This window comes from Aythya ferina, assembly GCF_964211825.1.
Source record: "Aythya ferina genome assembly, chromosome: 1".
Lineage (NCBI taxonomy): Eukaryota > Metazoa > Chordata > Aves > Anseriformes > Anatidae > Aythya > Aythya ferina.
This window is the reverse complement of record NC_140296.1, coordinates 202,672,080-202,686,258: the sequence shown is the minus strand read 5'-3', so window position 1 is coordinate 202,686,258 and position 14,179 is coordinate 202,672,080.

The following is a 14,179-nucleotide window of genomic DNA, read 5'->3' as shown; positions in this document are numbered from 1 at the left end:
AGTAAAATATCCAGGGTACATGTGGCCCAGTGACTGAGGTTTGTATTTTTAAGATGTGGGGAAGATGGTAGTATTTGCTCAGGGTCATATATCACAGAACAAACCCCAGCTTCACTGATCACTGATTTCTCCTAAAATATGGGGAAAGTCACTTAAACCATGGAATTCCTTGCTATAGGATTTTATGGATACTAAAAATTTCCTTGTATTCAGAGCATGGTAGGATAGATTAAGGAAGGAAAAAACACTGAGGTCCTTCACAAGAAAGAAATAACTCATGGCTCAAGAAAATCACAAACCATAAATTCTTTGGGGGAAATGACAATGTTTCCTTTTTCTATACTTTACTCAGTATAATGGTTTGTCACTGACAGGACATGGAGCTGGAGGAACATTTTTTTTTTCCCAATTTGCCTGGTGGGATGCATTGCCATATGCCCTGGTACCTTGGTTTCCCAGTTGCCCATACACGGTGTGGTTGTCTCCAGAACATGGACTTGAGCTTCTTTCTTATGGAAATCACTGCCCTAGAGGTGATTCTGGTACATCTCCAATAGGGATATATGGATATGCTGATCCATATGGCTGAAGCTCATGCACATACAGACCCACACCTCAGAGTCACTCCCATGTCCATATTACCCTCACTTCTGTGCACAGCTATCAACAACAATGCTTTGTCAGTGTCGTTGTTCTGTCTAGTTACACCATGGGTTGTGTGCTTAAGGCTGATCCCTTGAGATACAGAGCATTTTGCACACAGTGTCCACACTCTTAGCTGGGACCTTCAGGAGCCTCTGTTGCTCCAAAAATAACAATGAGCATGGTTGTTTGGTAAAAAAAGATGAGATGTTCTATTTCCTTTAATAGAGAAATAATAATCCTTTTTGTTGCCCCCATAGACCTCAATAACTTTTTCTGTTGTGTCGACCAACCACTGACTTAGGAAATGCCCAAGTGTGATTGCACTGAAAGTCTGAAGAGTTTATGCAGGATGGGTTCACACAGAAGCCTCTTTCATGCCATACCACAGATTTCCACCCAACCCCTTTTTTGACTGACTACTTGTGCATTTCCTCCTCCCTCTCTTTTTTCCCTTCAGGGAAATGTTTAAATAAAACCTTTCCCAGACTGTCATTTGCCTCTAGAGTGCTGTTGTAAAGCATCAGTGGCATTGTGCAAACAGCAAGTGGATCACCCTGTACCACTCACCAGTGCGTTTGGTCTCTGTCCACTCACACTGGTTGACAGAAAGAGGAAACAAAAAACTGAAGCACAAGCTGTGCTGGGGAGCCTGGTTTGAGATCCACAGGATTAGCTCTGTTAGCAGTGCTATATGTAACCTTGACATGCAATCAGCAAAGCAAAATATTCATTATTGCCTGACTGTCAGCTGAAGACAATTTCAATTATTCTGGCATTTCAGTGGATGAAGAAGCCCTTTAGGCTGGCTCATGAGATTAGACTTAAAGACTCTGTAAATTAAGAAAGTTGCAATCAGTATATTATCTGGCAGGCAGCTGTGGAATATACTACAACAGGGAGGGGAAGGAAGAAAGAAAAAAGAGACAAATTGCTATATTCAGGTTGTGGTTTTGATATATCAATTTACAGTTTTAACATATGCATTTGTGAAATAATTGTTTTGCATTTCTTAAATCACCTTTAACAGCCTCAGTGTGAATTTTCCAACTCCTATAGCTTGAAAGGTCAGTTTTCCTTTTGACTTGCACCCTGTTTTAAAGACTAGTTTTGGTTAGAGGAGGAAAAATATAAGCATTGCCAGAAGAACAAATCTTTCTGAAAGTTATTCAAATATTATAATATATGGCTGTTGATCATAAAACTCCATTAGAAGCTACACTTGTAATGTCCCCCAGGTTCATTTTTATAATATGTTATCAGCCTCTTTTTGCTAGATATGCACGGATGTGGTAATTATGGCCATATATGGCCTTTACCGCTCCTGTCTGACGTGTTAAGTATAAGGAGGATCATTTATATCATCATATCTTGCATTTCTAGAGCTTTTATCTCTGAGGTTCCCAAACTGTTTCAACATCTTTACAAACAGCAGTGCAGAACCTGTTTGCTTCCCCCACTGATGTGACTCCTCCTAGGCAGAATGCTGACTTAGGAGGGCTGGAAAATGGATGAATTTGAGACACTTTTGGCAAAGAACAAATATAGTTTAGTAGTAAAGCAAGCTCATTCATGTGGGGTGGGATTTTGAATTATACCCTTGGGGAACTCTACATATAGAAAAGACAGATATGCCTCAAGCAGAGAGATGATGAATTGCGACCAAGAGAAGTTAGTGAGAAATAGTGGTCGAGTTGTGTCAATGAAGACTTATCAGAGGTGATGGGTGGGAAAGTCTTGTTGAAGGGAATCTTCTTCATTGTTGCTGTCACCCTGTCTAGGCTGAGGAAATGCACTTACCATGAAGCTTCCTACTGACACATGATGTGGATATAAAAGCTGTTACAGCCCAACGAGATAGATTATATACCTCTAAGTTGCCTCTGGTGATGTCCATTCTATATTTTAAGGATGAGTGCCTGTTTAACAGTGTTAACTGTTGACCTTGTTAACAAGAGTAGTATAAAATAAATAATAAATAACATGTTACAAATAATAAATGATAAATAGTAAATGATAAGTAATAAGTAATAAATAATAATAAATAATGTTATAAATTTCAGGGGGACAGTGTTTCTTGATTATTTTACTTTAGCCCAGGTCCAGGACTAAGGTACTGTGCAGGATTCATCTCATTTATGTTTAAATGTGTACAACATGGAGGGCAACAGTCTAAAACTTTCACAGTAGACAGTAATGAGAAATAGTCACTCCAGAAATACACTCTGTTTTATCCTAAGGTGGACATCTTGCTTTGGGCAGAGGAATCATGATCTGGAAATTTCTTTTGCTCTCCAGTATCTGCAAAGGGAACCTTGGCTATTAGCTCCTATACCAATGTCTAAAGTTAGATGAGCTCAATACCACCCATTTCTTTGCAGAATGGTTACTATACAGACTTCAGTACAGATCTTATACCTTGCCATGGACACGCAGAGCAGCAAATGCACTCTTGGCTGGAACCACTAGGGGTGATACCAACAGCAATAACAGCTGTTAATAACATGATAACAGCTGCAACATCAACCAGAGACCTGACGCAGTGACCCATCAAACATAAGCATTTGCACTACCCATCATCATCCTTAACAACTTTCACTTATCAACATAATTTTAATCTCAGAAACTTCAGTGCAGACTTTGTTCATTTTTGTGGCCTCATTTTCAAGTGATAGCAATATAAATATAACCTTGGTCTTAAGATCATGGGCTACCAAGAAGATTGTCATCTGCAGTGTTTTTCTTCCAGGTTGCAACCTGTTCCCGGATTAATAAAATTATGTGAGTAACATCTTGGAATACAAAGGTCCAAATTTCCAAGCACAACTGCCAGTTCTCAGAATCCGTTTTTGAAAGGCTCGAACTTGGATGCATTCATGAACTTGATTTCTGAGAGATGAGTGCCCCCTTTCTGAAAATCAGGTTCTGATAAAAAATCTTAAGTTGGGAACATGTGGGCAGACACCCCAAATCTCTGACTGTTTTTAAAAATCTTGGTCAAGGTTCACTTAACACACCTAAAATGTACAACCAGCATCTTGCGTATTGTACTTTTTTTTTTTTTCTTTTTTTTTTTTTTTTTTCTTCCTTTTCTCAAGTGAGATTTTGACCTATATTTGAAAAACAAGTAGTTTTGGAAGTTGAAAACTGGTGTTTTTCACTGATGATTCTTTTGAAATATTCAACATTCCCTCTGTTGTTTCTTTCCCCCCTGAGTTTGGCTAGCAAAGCTGTAAACAGATCCTTAAAAAAATAAAAACCTCACTAGCAATTTACCCCACAGTTATGCATCTTTCTGCTTTGGAGAACATTTAGCTAAAATTAGATGACAGCTCTATACCCTTAGAACCAGTGTTGTGTTTTTCCTCCATTTCTGATCTACATAATTCAAAACAAGGAAATGTTAGCAGGTAAAACTGCAGGGTAAAACCTTTGGCTGATAGAAATATTTGCATTTATTAGGCTAACAACTGTAAAGCAGATATGCACATCTTTAGACTTCCTCATTCTTGCCTTATTAAAAAAGATCTTTGAAATTCAAAAGTTTCCATGTAAATGTTGTGGATTTTTTTCCCTTCCCCTGATGTAGATGATTGTACTTGGGTGGCTTAAAAAAACAGAACCTGGAACCAAGCACCTCACAATACATCACTGCTGATTAAAATCCAGACTTAAAATTTGGCGATGGCTTCCTGAAACAAGGCTCTCCCCCATTTTCCCGAAACTCATGGGTTTGAATTTTTCCATTGCACATGGGCTTGCTTATCTTGGTGCATTTGTTTGGAGGTGGGTGATCATGGCACATGCCTGCATGCATTTCTCTATTTTTTTCCATCTTTGTGATGTTGTGTTCTTCACGAGCGATGTTTGGTCTGTTGACCTTCTCCCTCTGATGCAGGAAGGGGGGTTACTGTTAAGGGACAGACCACCTCATTCACCCCAGCATGCACTAGAAAGGAGATTTGATAAATCAGTTGAAGGCAAATGTGGTTGCTCCTGTGAACTGATGGGCATCCCTTGCTTTGGAAGATAAGATATCTGAAGGGTGCTTCATTCTAAATCCAGATCGCACCTTGATACTTTCTTCAGGAAGGGTGCCCATTATAAACTTTTGCACCAGATCTGCAAAAGGTGACCTCCTCATGGATATTTTTGCAAATGAAGAGCTCAGACACATGAGGAAGTCAGGAATGTAAGAAAAGTTTGCCCTGTGTTACCTGCTGAAACCAGGGCAAATGCCAGATCAGCTCTCAGTGCCAAGGAAGGGCAATATTTTCGCACCTCTGTCTGCATTTTTCCACACTGCATACATCTACATCATGCAAGATCAACCCTAAATCACAACTGCAGTGCTTAATCAGTAACACTAACTAATAAAATATCCCTTGCGGCCTTTTCAAGAAGGTATCAATTGATAACAGGGAGTTAAACAAAACAAAACACAAAAGAAGCCTTCCCCTCCTATTTACAGAACAAAATGACTCACAGGGGACAGTTTCTTGTCTTTTCTCAATACAAAGGTAATACCCTTCATGGCAAACACAGGAGTTTGAGCCCAGACTTTTATAGACACTGTGTTGATATATTTTCTCATGGGAAAGATTGGACTAGTCCAGACAAGCATCTGTGATTTTAAGTGGACCTAAGCAAGGCTGGGGAATTTAGAAAGAACACCCAAACAGAGTTTTAGTGCTGCATGGGATAACACAAAATGACAGTTTTCAACAGTCTTATTAAAAATTATTCTTATTTTGAAGATGAAGGAAATTCATTCCAAAATTTGACAATAGACAGACATCTGACTTTTCTAATCCAACTTAGGGTCTTCTTTTCTTTACTTTTTTTCTTTTACTTGGTTTCACTGAACCAGTTAAATTGCAGGAGCTTACTTCAACATGGCTAATGCTCTTAACCAATGTTTGAATTTTATACTAATTAGGGCCAATCCACTGACATTTTTTTCTATAATGTGAAGACTAGTGCCTTGAGTAACTAACTGAAATTTAACATAAAAGCAAGATAAAACAATTAAAGTGGAAGAATATTTGATTAAGTAGCTCACTGATTTATAGTGTGGTAAATTGAAATTGAAGGGACAGAGTTTTTTTTTTTTTTTAAATGGCAACTATATTTTATGTTCATTATCAGTCTCTCTGGGCTCTTTGTGCATTTGTAATTAAAAAGAACAGTTTAGGGATAGTAATTCTGGGATTTATTACTCTCGTCTTCTTTTCTGAGGCCATTTTTTTTTTTCTGCTTCCCTTGGTAAAATGTTAAGGTCCTGTTGAAAAGTTGAGTGGAGCAAACGTATTGCCAACCAACCAGTGGCTGTTTGACATCATTTAAACAGCATCTATCCTGACAGTTTCACAGGGTGAAAAAACAAACAGGGAGAGTTTTGTTTTGGTGATGGGGATTAAGCCTCTCCTCAGGGAGGTTTCGCACTGAGCAGGAGCTCACCAGGAGGGCATCCCACGTACGGGAGGCATCACTGCATGCTGTGTGCTGAGACGGCCAGGGTCAGTCCGTAGGGCATTACCAGAGCAAGGAGCATCCCCCAGATACCTGAGTGCCAGGATCCTGTTTTACTCACCAGACTTCAGGTCTGGGATGGGGTAAGGAAGAAGATTATTCCCCCTCTGTCCATTCCCTGCCTTCTCTTAGCTAAGCCACCCTTGCCAAGGGGTGCTCCCCACTCTGTTAGAAGTGTACTAACCCTGCCATGACACCAGCAAAGAAGGGATGTTTTCCAGCCCTGCTTCTGGTTGCAATAGGAGTGAAAGAGAAAGTAAAGCTGCAGTGCATGAAAATATTTAGGTAGCATCTGGTGAAATGCAAATATGAAGAGACTTGCCCAAGGACACAGAGAAAAACAGTGGCAGAGTGGGTCAGCCAACTACAGAAAGGTGAGCAGTGAAGAATAAGCAGCAACCCTGATAGAGCAAACCACAGGTGCATGCATGCTACTGGCATGCCCTGTGTACTCATGATACATCTGCCTAAGGCTTCTTTGCAACCTTTTCATGTGGCTGAAAAAAAAAAAAACAGGAGTGGAAGGGGGAAAAATCACACTTCCAGTCTCCTGTAAATGTTTAACCATTCGAAAAAGGGAGCGGTGCCTTTATCACCCTCCACGTGCACTGACGCATATGCACATTTTCAGTCTCAGACAGGCAGTGATGCCTGAACACACTCTCCTGCGGGATGATTTCTAAAAGAAAACACACAGATCCAGGACAGTGTCTTGCAGATGACTGTGCTGGCAAGACAAAAGAAGGCCTGGAGAAATAAATAAAAAAAAAGAAATATAGGAAATAAGCTTCCTGATTAATGAATGTAAGCCTGTGAAAGGGTTTTGTTTGTGGGAGTTTGTTTAAAGAGCTATCATACTTTTTAGGAGAGGAGGCGGTAACAGCAGAAACCCAAGGCAAAGTTACATGGCCCGAGCAGATAAAGCAGCTGATGAAATTAGCTCCTTTTCTTCTCAGCGTTCGTTCTGCTGCCAAACGTCCTCGCCATGGAGTTGGGAGACTCCAGGGCCATCTGTTCAGCCTTTCAGAGACCTGCTTTTCAATAGTGGGGTTCTGTTTTGTGACATTTCTTCCCAGAGTTACCTTTTTCCAGGGACATCTGCTTGAAGGTCAGCTCAAACAAAAGGCTCGCCTTTCAAAAGAGAGGTTAACCCATGCCAGGAGTGGGGCTGGGTGAGGAGGCAGAGGGGCAAGAAAGAAACATTTCTCACTTGTATCCTGCCTTTCGGTTCGTACCCAACCCATTCTCTCCCCTCTTTCCTCAGGGTATCTTTCAGAGCTGCGACATCCAGAGGAACTTGCATGCACCTCATACTTTCAGTACCACTCACCCCAGGGGTCCAGAAATCACAAGCCAAGCTCTTCAAAATTACAAGATTGGGTTAAAAGCCATGAAAATACTGTAAAATTACATTTCAGGGATCTTTCTCTTTGCCTTCTGTCTTCAGAGTTGTAGGTTCACGTCCGTCTCATTTCAGGATTTCTCTGCAGCAGCAGAAGAGTAAAGCATCCGTAATATTTTTAGTAAACGTGAGAGGAGAGCTGAATCCTTATGGGAAACACTGCTACTGCAAGGTACATTGAGGTGGCAGGCAACCCTATTTTTTTTTTTTTTCAGCATGAGGAATAAATGACTTAGGTCTTGGAAGGTGTTGAGAATGCCCTGCAAATGCAGAGTGGGGATGTAATGGGGACTGTAGCTACCTGGAAGTTTGGTGTGTCACCCCAGCTGGTGGTTGTATCTACAGAGACAGGTATCTCCTAAGTGGGCTTCCAGGCTCAGACACTGGAAGACAATGGGTTGTCCTCTGCAACAGTCTGTCCTCTTCCATTAATTACAGAGAAAGCCTCAAAACTTAAGTCTGGACTCTCATTTTTATGTGGTTAAAATTAAAGGAGATCTTTCTCCCATCTGATTCTCTTGAGTCAATATGGTTCTGTCATGAAACAATGTTCAGCTAGTCCTTATGTTCCTGTGTCTGTACTGACCTTACCTTGGGGAAACTCAGGTGCAGAGCTGCCCTGGGGCTAGGAGAAAGCTGCCACTATCCATAGCTGGCAAACCCAGGATGCAAAGAGTACAGGAAGGCAGTAAGAGTGGGGACTTGGTTAGATCTTGAAAGGAATAAGAATTTTCTCTTATTAGTATGGTTGAAAAACATCATATAGATACATTCTGGACATAGAGTTATGTGTAGATGGTTGTGTGTATACACACAGGAAGCACACACATGCAAAAATGCACAAACCCTCAACAAATATATCTGCATAGTTAAAATTATTTTTTTGCCATTGTACTACTCTACATTATATGCACACAAGCACAAACAGAATGGTTCAGCCCTAGTAGCATGTCTTTGGTTTAGGACAAACAGAAGATGATAATATTGAGACCTTGCTATACCAGGGGAATTATAATTCCCTTTTTCAGTCATGGCTGGGAAAAGATTACTGTGCTGGTAGCACATTTCCAGCTCTCTACAACCCAGCCAAGGCATAGGGGGATCTGGAAGCTGGGGAGGGATTACTGCTACCCAGTAGAGGGAATGGGATATGTAGAGGCGGGCTTTCAGTGCTGCCTTGAAGTGTTTAATCCAGTGCAAGCAGCTGGAGAACGGTGGTGGTTATCTCTGGTGGGGTGTGCTGAGGGGGGCCTGCAGCACTGATTGAACCTCAGTGAGGAGGGAGGCTGGGGGGTGCTTGGGGAATGGAGGGAGAGGCATTGGGGCTCACAGCTGAGGAAGGAATGAGAAAACCCATGGCAGAGAATAGCCAAGGGAAATTGTTAAATTCAAGGACTGGATTTTAGGTGTGGTATTGGTGTTTGCTCTGTTTGTCCATGCAGTAAGCAGGGCACCACTCTCAGCCCATTGACAAGGCCAGACCCATCCATGCTGTCTCAGCCAGATTTGTCCTCAAGTCCTGTAGTCTCTGCAGAAAGAAAGGATGAGGTGGTGGTGGTGAGGGAAAAGTCAAACACACAACCAGGAGAGACACAGACCTGGCTGTGTCATGGTCCACCAACCTTGAGGTCAGCTCTTTCTAAGCACAATATTAAACTGCACCTAGGCTAAGTGTTAGCCCTATTAGCCCTACAACCTAAAAAGACAAATAACACAGAATATTTAGGGTCTCTCGACTCTGTTCATCTCATAATCGTGGTTTATGTCACTGGGCCATAACACAAGCAGGAGCAGCTACCTGAAACGTCAGGGACATGGTGGTATGTCCATGCTGTGCCCTGGAAACAGATGCCAGCTGGGTTGGTGGTGAGACATCATATGGTGTAATATGGTATAATAAGGAAGTGTGTAGCTTCCTTCACAGCCCAAACCAGTGAGGAGCAAGGCTGGGTGTGAACAGGATGGGAAGCCACTAAAGAAACATGTTTCAAGAAAAGGAGCTGGTGGCTGAATCTATCAGTGACTTTTTTGTCCTGTGAGACACTATCTATCTGAAGAGAGATTAAATTAAATAGCTGCGCCCTTCAATTTCTGTGCAGATGCTCTTCAGATAACTCTTCTTTCTACCAGACTTATTGCCAGGTTAAATACATTTAAATCCTGAAGTCCTGATCTAGAATAGGTGTACCCATAGTCTGGTTTTCTTTCTTGCCATGGTAATATAAGAATAGCAGGTAAAATTTTCACACATTAGTACTGTTTATTTCACTGTTGACCCAATGCCCTGGAAAAAAAGCTTCCTGCTGAAATCCTCACTGTTTTTATTGGTTAACGCTCCTGCTTTCCAGCCTGGTCTCTTTGTGATTTTTTTTTTTTTTTTTTTTTTTTTAACAGAAATGTTACTAATGAGCTGGCTTTGCTTCAAATGCTGAGTGATTCTTTACTGACCCCCTTCTGATTCTTCCCAGAGGGATGGAGACATTCTCTTTTCCCGAGACCTGTTCTGAACCACCACAGTACAGTTTGGTGATGTACACTGTAGTCCAAGAAATTAATATTAATTTTGTTATCCAAGACTGATGGTGGTAGGGAAGAAAGTAAAAAGGCTCTCCTTTCCATTTGCATACCCCAGCTGTGCATTATATACTCATCTCTTCCATACCAGAATAGCCCTTCTAGCTAGATCTCCCTGTCCAGCATGAGGAAGGGCCAGCTTTCTTCCTAACTACATCTTTGACATCAAAAATATCTGTGAGAAACCTCCATGGTCTCAGTAAAAGGATTGTGTGGTATCATGGTCCTTTTGATACTAATGAGAAAGGAAAGCAAAAGGAAAATATTATTTCATTTTAAAGCAATCTCCACAGCAAAGGAATTACTTCAGAATTCGCTGTAGATATTTCAAGGATGAGTAAGAGCAGATTTATTCCACCAATTTCTGTATAAGTGTAGGGACTAGTCCTCCTTTAGGTCTGGAGACTGGCATTTTTGACACAGATGTCTCTTTAAATAGCTCCCACCTCAGCACCCAGAAGAGATATTACATTTACTGTCTCTTACTACATTCCTACTGTCTCTTACTGCTCCTCAGTTGAATGCTCAACAAGAAATCGCAGACTGGTTGAGGTTGGAAGGGACCTCTGGATGCCCTCTAGTCCAGCCTCCTGCTCAAACAAGACTACCAAGAGCAGGTTGCCCAGGACCACACACAAGTGACCTTTGAAGATCTCCAAGGAGGGACAGTCCACCACCTCTCTGGGCAAACTGTGCCACTGCTCCATCAAGTACGCAGCACAGGAGTTCTTCCTGGTATTCAGATGGAACCTGTTGTGTTCCAGTTTGTGCCCATTGCCTCTTGTCCCGGCACTGGGCACCACTGACAAGAGACTGCTTCTGTCTTTGCATCCTCCCTTCAGGTGTTTATAGATGTTGATGAGATCCCCCTGAGCCTCCTCTTCTCCAGGCTGAACAGTTCCAGCTCTCTCAGCCTCTTCTCATAGCAGAGGTACTCCAGTCCCTTGGCCATCTTAGTAGCTCTCCATTAGACTTTTTCTAGTATGTTCATGTCTCTTCTGTACTGGGGGTCAGAGCTGGACATAGCACTCCAAGTGTAGCCTCACCAATGCTGAGCAGTGGGGAAGGATCACCTCTCTTGACCTGCTGGTGGTACTTTGCCAAATGCAGACAAGAATACTGTTAGCCTTCTTGGTAGCAAGGGCACATTGCTGGCTCATGTTCAACTTGGGGTCTAGCAGGTCTTTCTGCAAAGCTGCTCAGTACTTCTGAGTACAGTATTTCTGCTGTGCCACTAAGCAGTCTCTGGGCATAGATTGAAGTCTTTTCAGGACCACAGGCCTTAGAGTCTGCTCATCTTTTCTGGAATGAGTGATGATGAAAGAAAAGAAACATGAGGCTTCAATGGCTCTGAAGATAACCTCACTCTATTTAAACTGCTAGAAGATTTAGTAAAAAATAATGAACATCATCTTTATTCCCCATTCTTAACTCTCTTGAGTGGTCCAGGGGTTATGCCAAAACCCAATGAGGAGATCACGATCTGTCCTCTTGCAAACAACATTGTTCCTTTGCAATACCTATTCTGACCTGTCTTCTACTTTCTTTCATTTTGTTCATTTCAGACTCCTAATGGGCTCTGACAGATGTCTATTTGGGGTACAATGCTTAGTTACCAGTTCCCCATAGTTAATACTCAAATCACAGGTTTACCCAAGGAGGTGGCTGCTCTGTTGTCCATGTATATCCTATTTGAATGGACAGTCATGTAGGTCTTATTAGCCTGTGCCAGATTTTATTTTTTCTTCCTGGCATCTGTTGCAGGCTATTGCTCAAAATAGCCAGAAAAAACAATATTCAAGTAGGATTTGCAGTCAGAGATGGAGGCACAGAGTCCCTGTGGCTTTGCCAAACATACCACGTACTGGAGGGTAGAATAAAAGCTGATAGATCCATGACATAGTCTTCTCTTTTCTCTCAGTGTATTAACTGGCTCTCACTCCCCTTCTTTTAAGTGCATTTCATTCCAGTGTTTCACCTTGGCATGATGCACACCCTAGTAAATTTTATCATCTCATTTTCTTTCTTTCACATGATACATTTCAGGAAGTATACACCCTGGAACTTAGATTAGACCTTTTAGAAACCCCATATATTGTGTTAGCATCATGCAATACCTTTTTTTTTTTTTTTTTTTTTTTCCACTCTCTGACCTATAGAAGCCACATCCAAGTCTGAACAGTGTTACCTTTGACCAGTCAAATCTCATTGAACAGTTTAAGACTGAGCTTAGGGACTGACCCATTTTGCGAGGGTAACTCTTGTGAAGGAGAGAAGGAAGATCTCAGTTAGCCTGTGATATTTCAGAGTGATTAGTCACCAGAGGAAAGTCTCTGCTTTTTAAATTCCCCTGGGTCTTAGAACTGGAGCTGGCTGCATACTTCTGCCTGGGTGTCCCTTTCTCACGGACAAGACCCTGAATGGTAAATTATCTTTTGTGGCAAGAGAAACAGGGAGGAGAGAGCAGGAAAAGGTCTAAAAGAAAACTCCCTCTGGAAGCACATGAATACCAAAATAATCCTCTGGGAATTCATGTGATTGGTGCCAAGCTAGACTCATCCTCACTCAGGAAGTCTAAACCCAAACCAGTGGGCAGCAGTGGACTAAGTGAGGGAGCTGCAACCATTTCCAGGGTGGTCTCCAAGCTGCAGGCTGCAGAGGATATGGTTTGTTATGTCCTCTGATTTTAGCTCTGTTTTTCATTGGTGTTAGTAACCACATCAGAGCTAGCTGAATTTTCAAATGACGTATCAACCAGTATTGTGACTGATCTTTAACTTCTGTAGAAATCTCCTGAGCTGCATTTGCTCCTACCAGGGGGGAATTCGGACCTCTCTCTCACCCAGTGCTTCAACCATGTGGGCCAAATGTACCTTTCAAGTCAACAGCTTTAGAGCCACTTCTTTGGCTGTTAAAATCATAGAGCACATCTGATTTACACTGATGTGGAGAATCTGTCATCTCACTCCTTATGGTGTGAATGGCATTAGCCCAAGTCTGAATATGGCCTTTTGACTTTCAAAAATTGGCTGCAAAATGAGGGATCCTTGTCAGCTTTAAGACTGATGCTGTATGACTCCAAGCACGTTTGTCATATGTTTGCAAAGTGAAAATAAGCCTACAGATGTTGACAGTAAATGAAATAATATTTACATAATACACTCATACTTGTTTCCTGGTAAAGAGATCAATGCATATTTCTCTTTGCAATAACACATCCATGTCGTATATCTTTACAGAGACAATAATATTTGAAGTGAAACATTCATCTAGCTTTATAATTACTTCTATTGTTTTCCATTTGCCTTTTGTTCCCTAATAGTTTATTACCAGTGTCCAAGAGTGAAAAAAAAAATAAAAAAAATCCAGAAGGTTGCAAAAAAGCCCTTTGTTCCAGGTATTTTCAAAGATATCTTGGTTATTAAAATTACTGTCATTAAGATTGGTGCTCAGAAACTGCTCCCAAAACTGAGGTCCAATTGCTTCAGGCCTTGAATGCACTTGTGACAAAAGGCATTGCCTGCCCACAGAGTCTTGGATCTGAATAAATGCATGGCAGAGGCACAGCCACCATGTAGTAGTTCAGCACCAAAAGGACCATGAGGTGCCCTGCATCCTTCTCACCTTCCTCCTGGTCACTCACTTCTGTATTCACTTTTACAGCGAAATCAGCTGTGATAATGTGGGTGGTTGGGAGAGGGGATAGGGTGGTGTCTGGCATACTCAATGTAATAGAAAACCTGTACCATAGCAGTTTGATGGACTGTGTTGGTAGCTTGTTTGCAATTAACTGGCACAGCATAGGTAGAGCTGTACCTGCCCTGAGGGGGATAAGGATATGGCATGGGTCAGAGGAGTCATTCTCTGGTATTGCATCTTTCTTTCCAAGGATTGCCTCTGCCCTCATCTTTAAGAGGTTGGAGAGCAGGTGAGAAGAGACCCATCCCTTCTGTTTTCATCTCTCTTTACCTTTCAACCAAAGGTAAATAAGTTTTATCCCTATGTTATGTATCACCTTCCAGACCATAT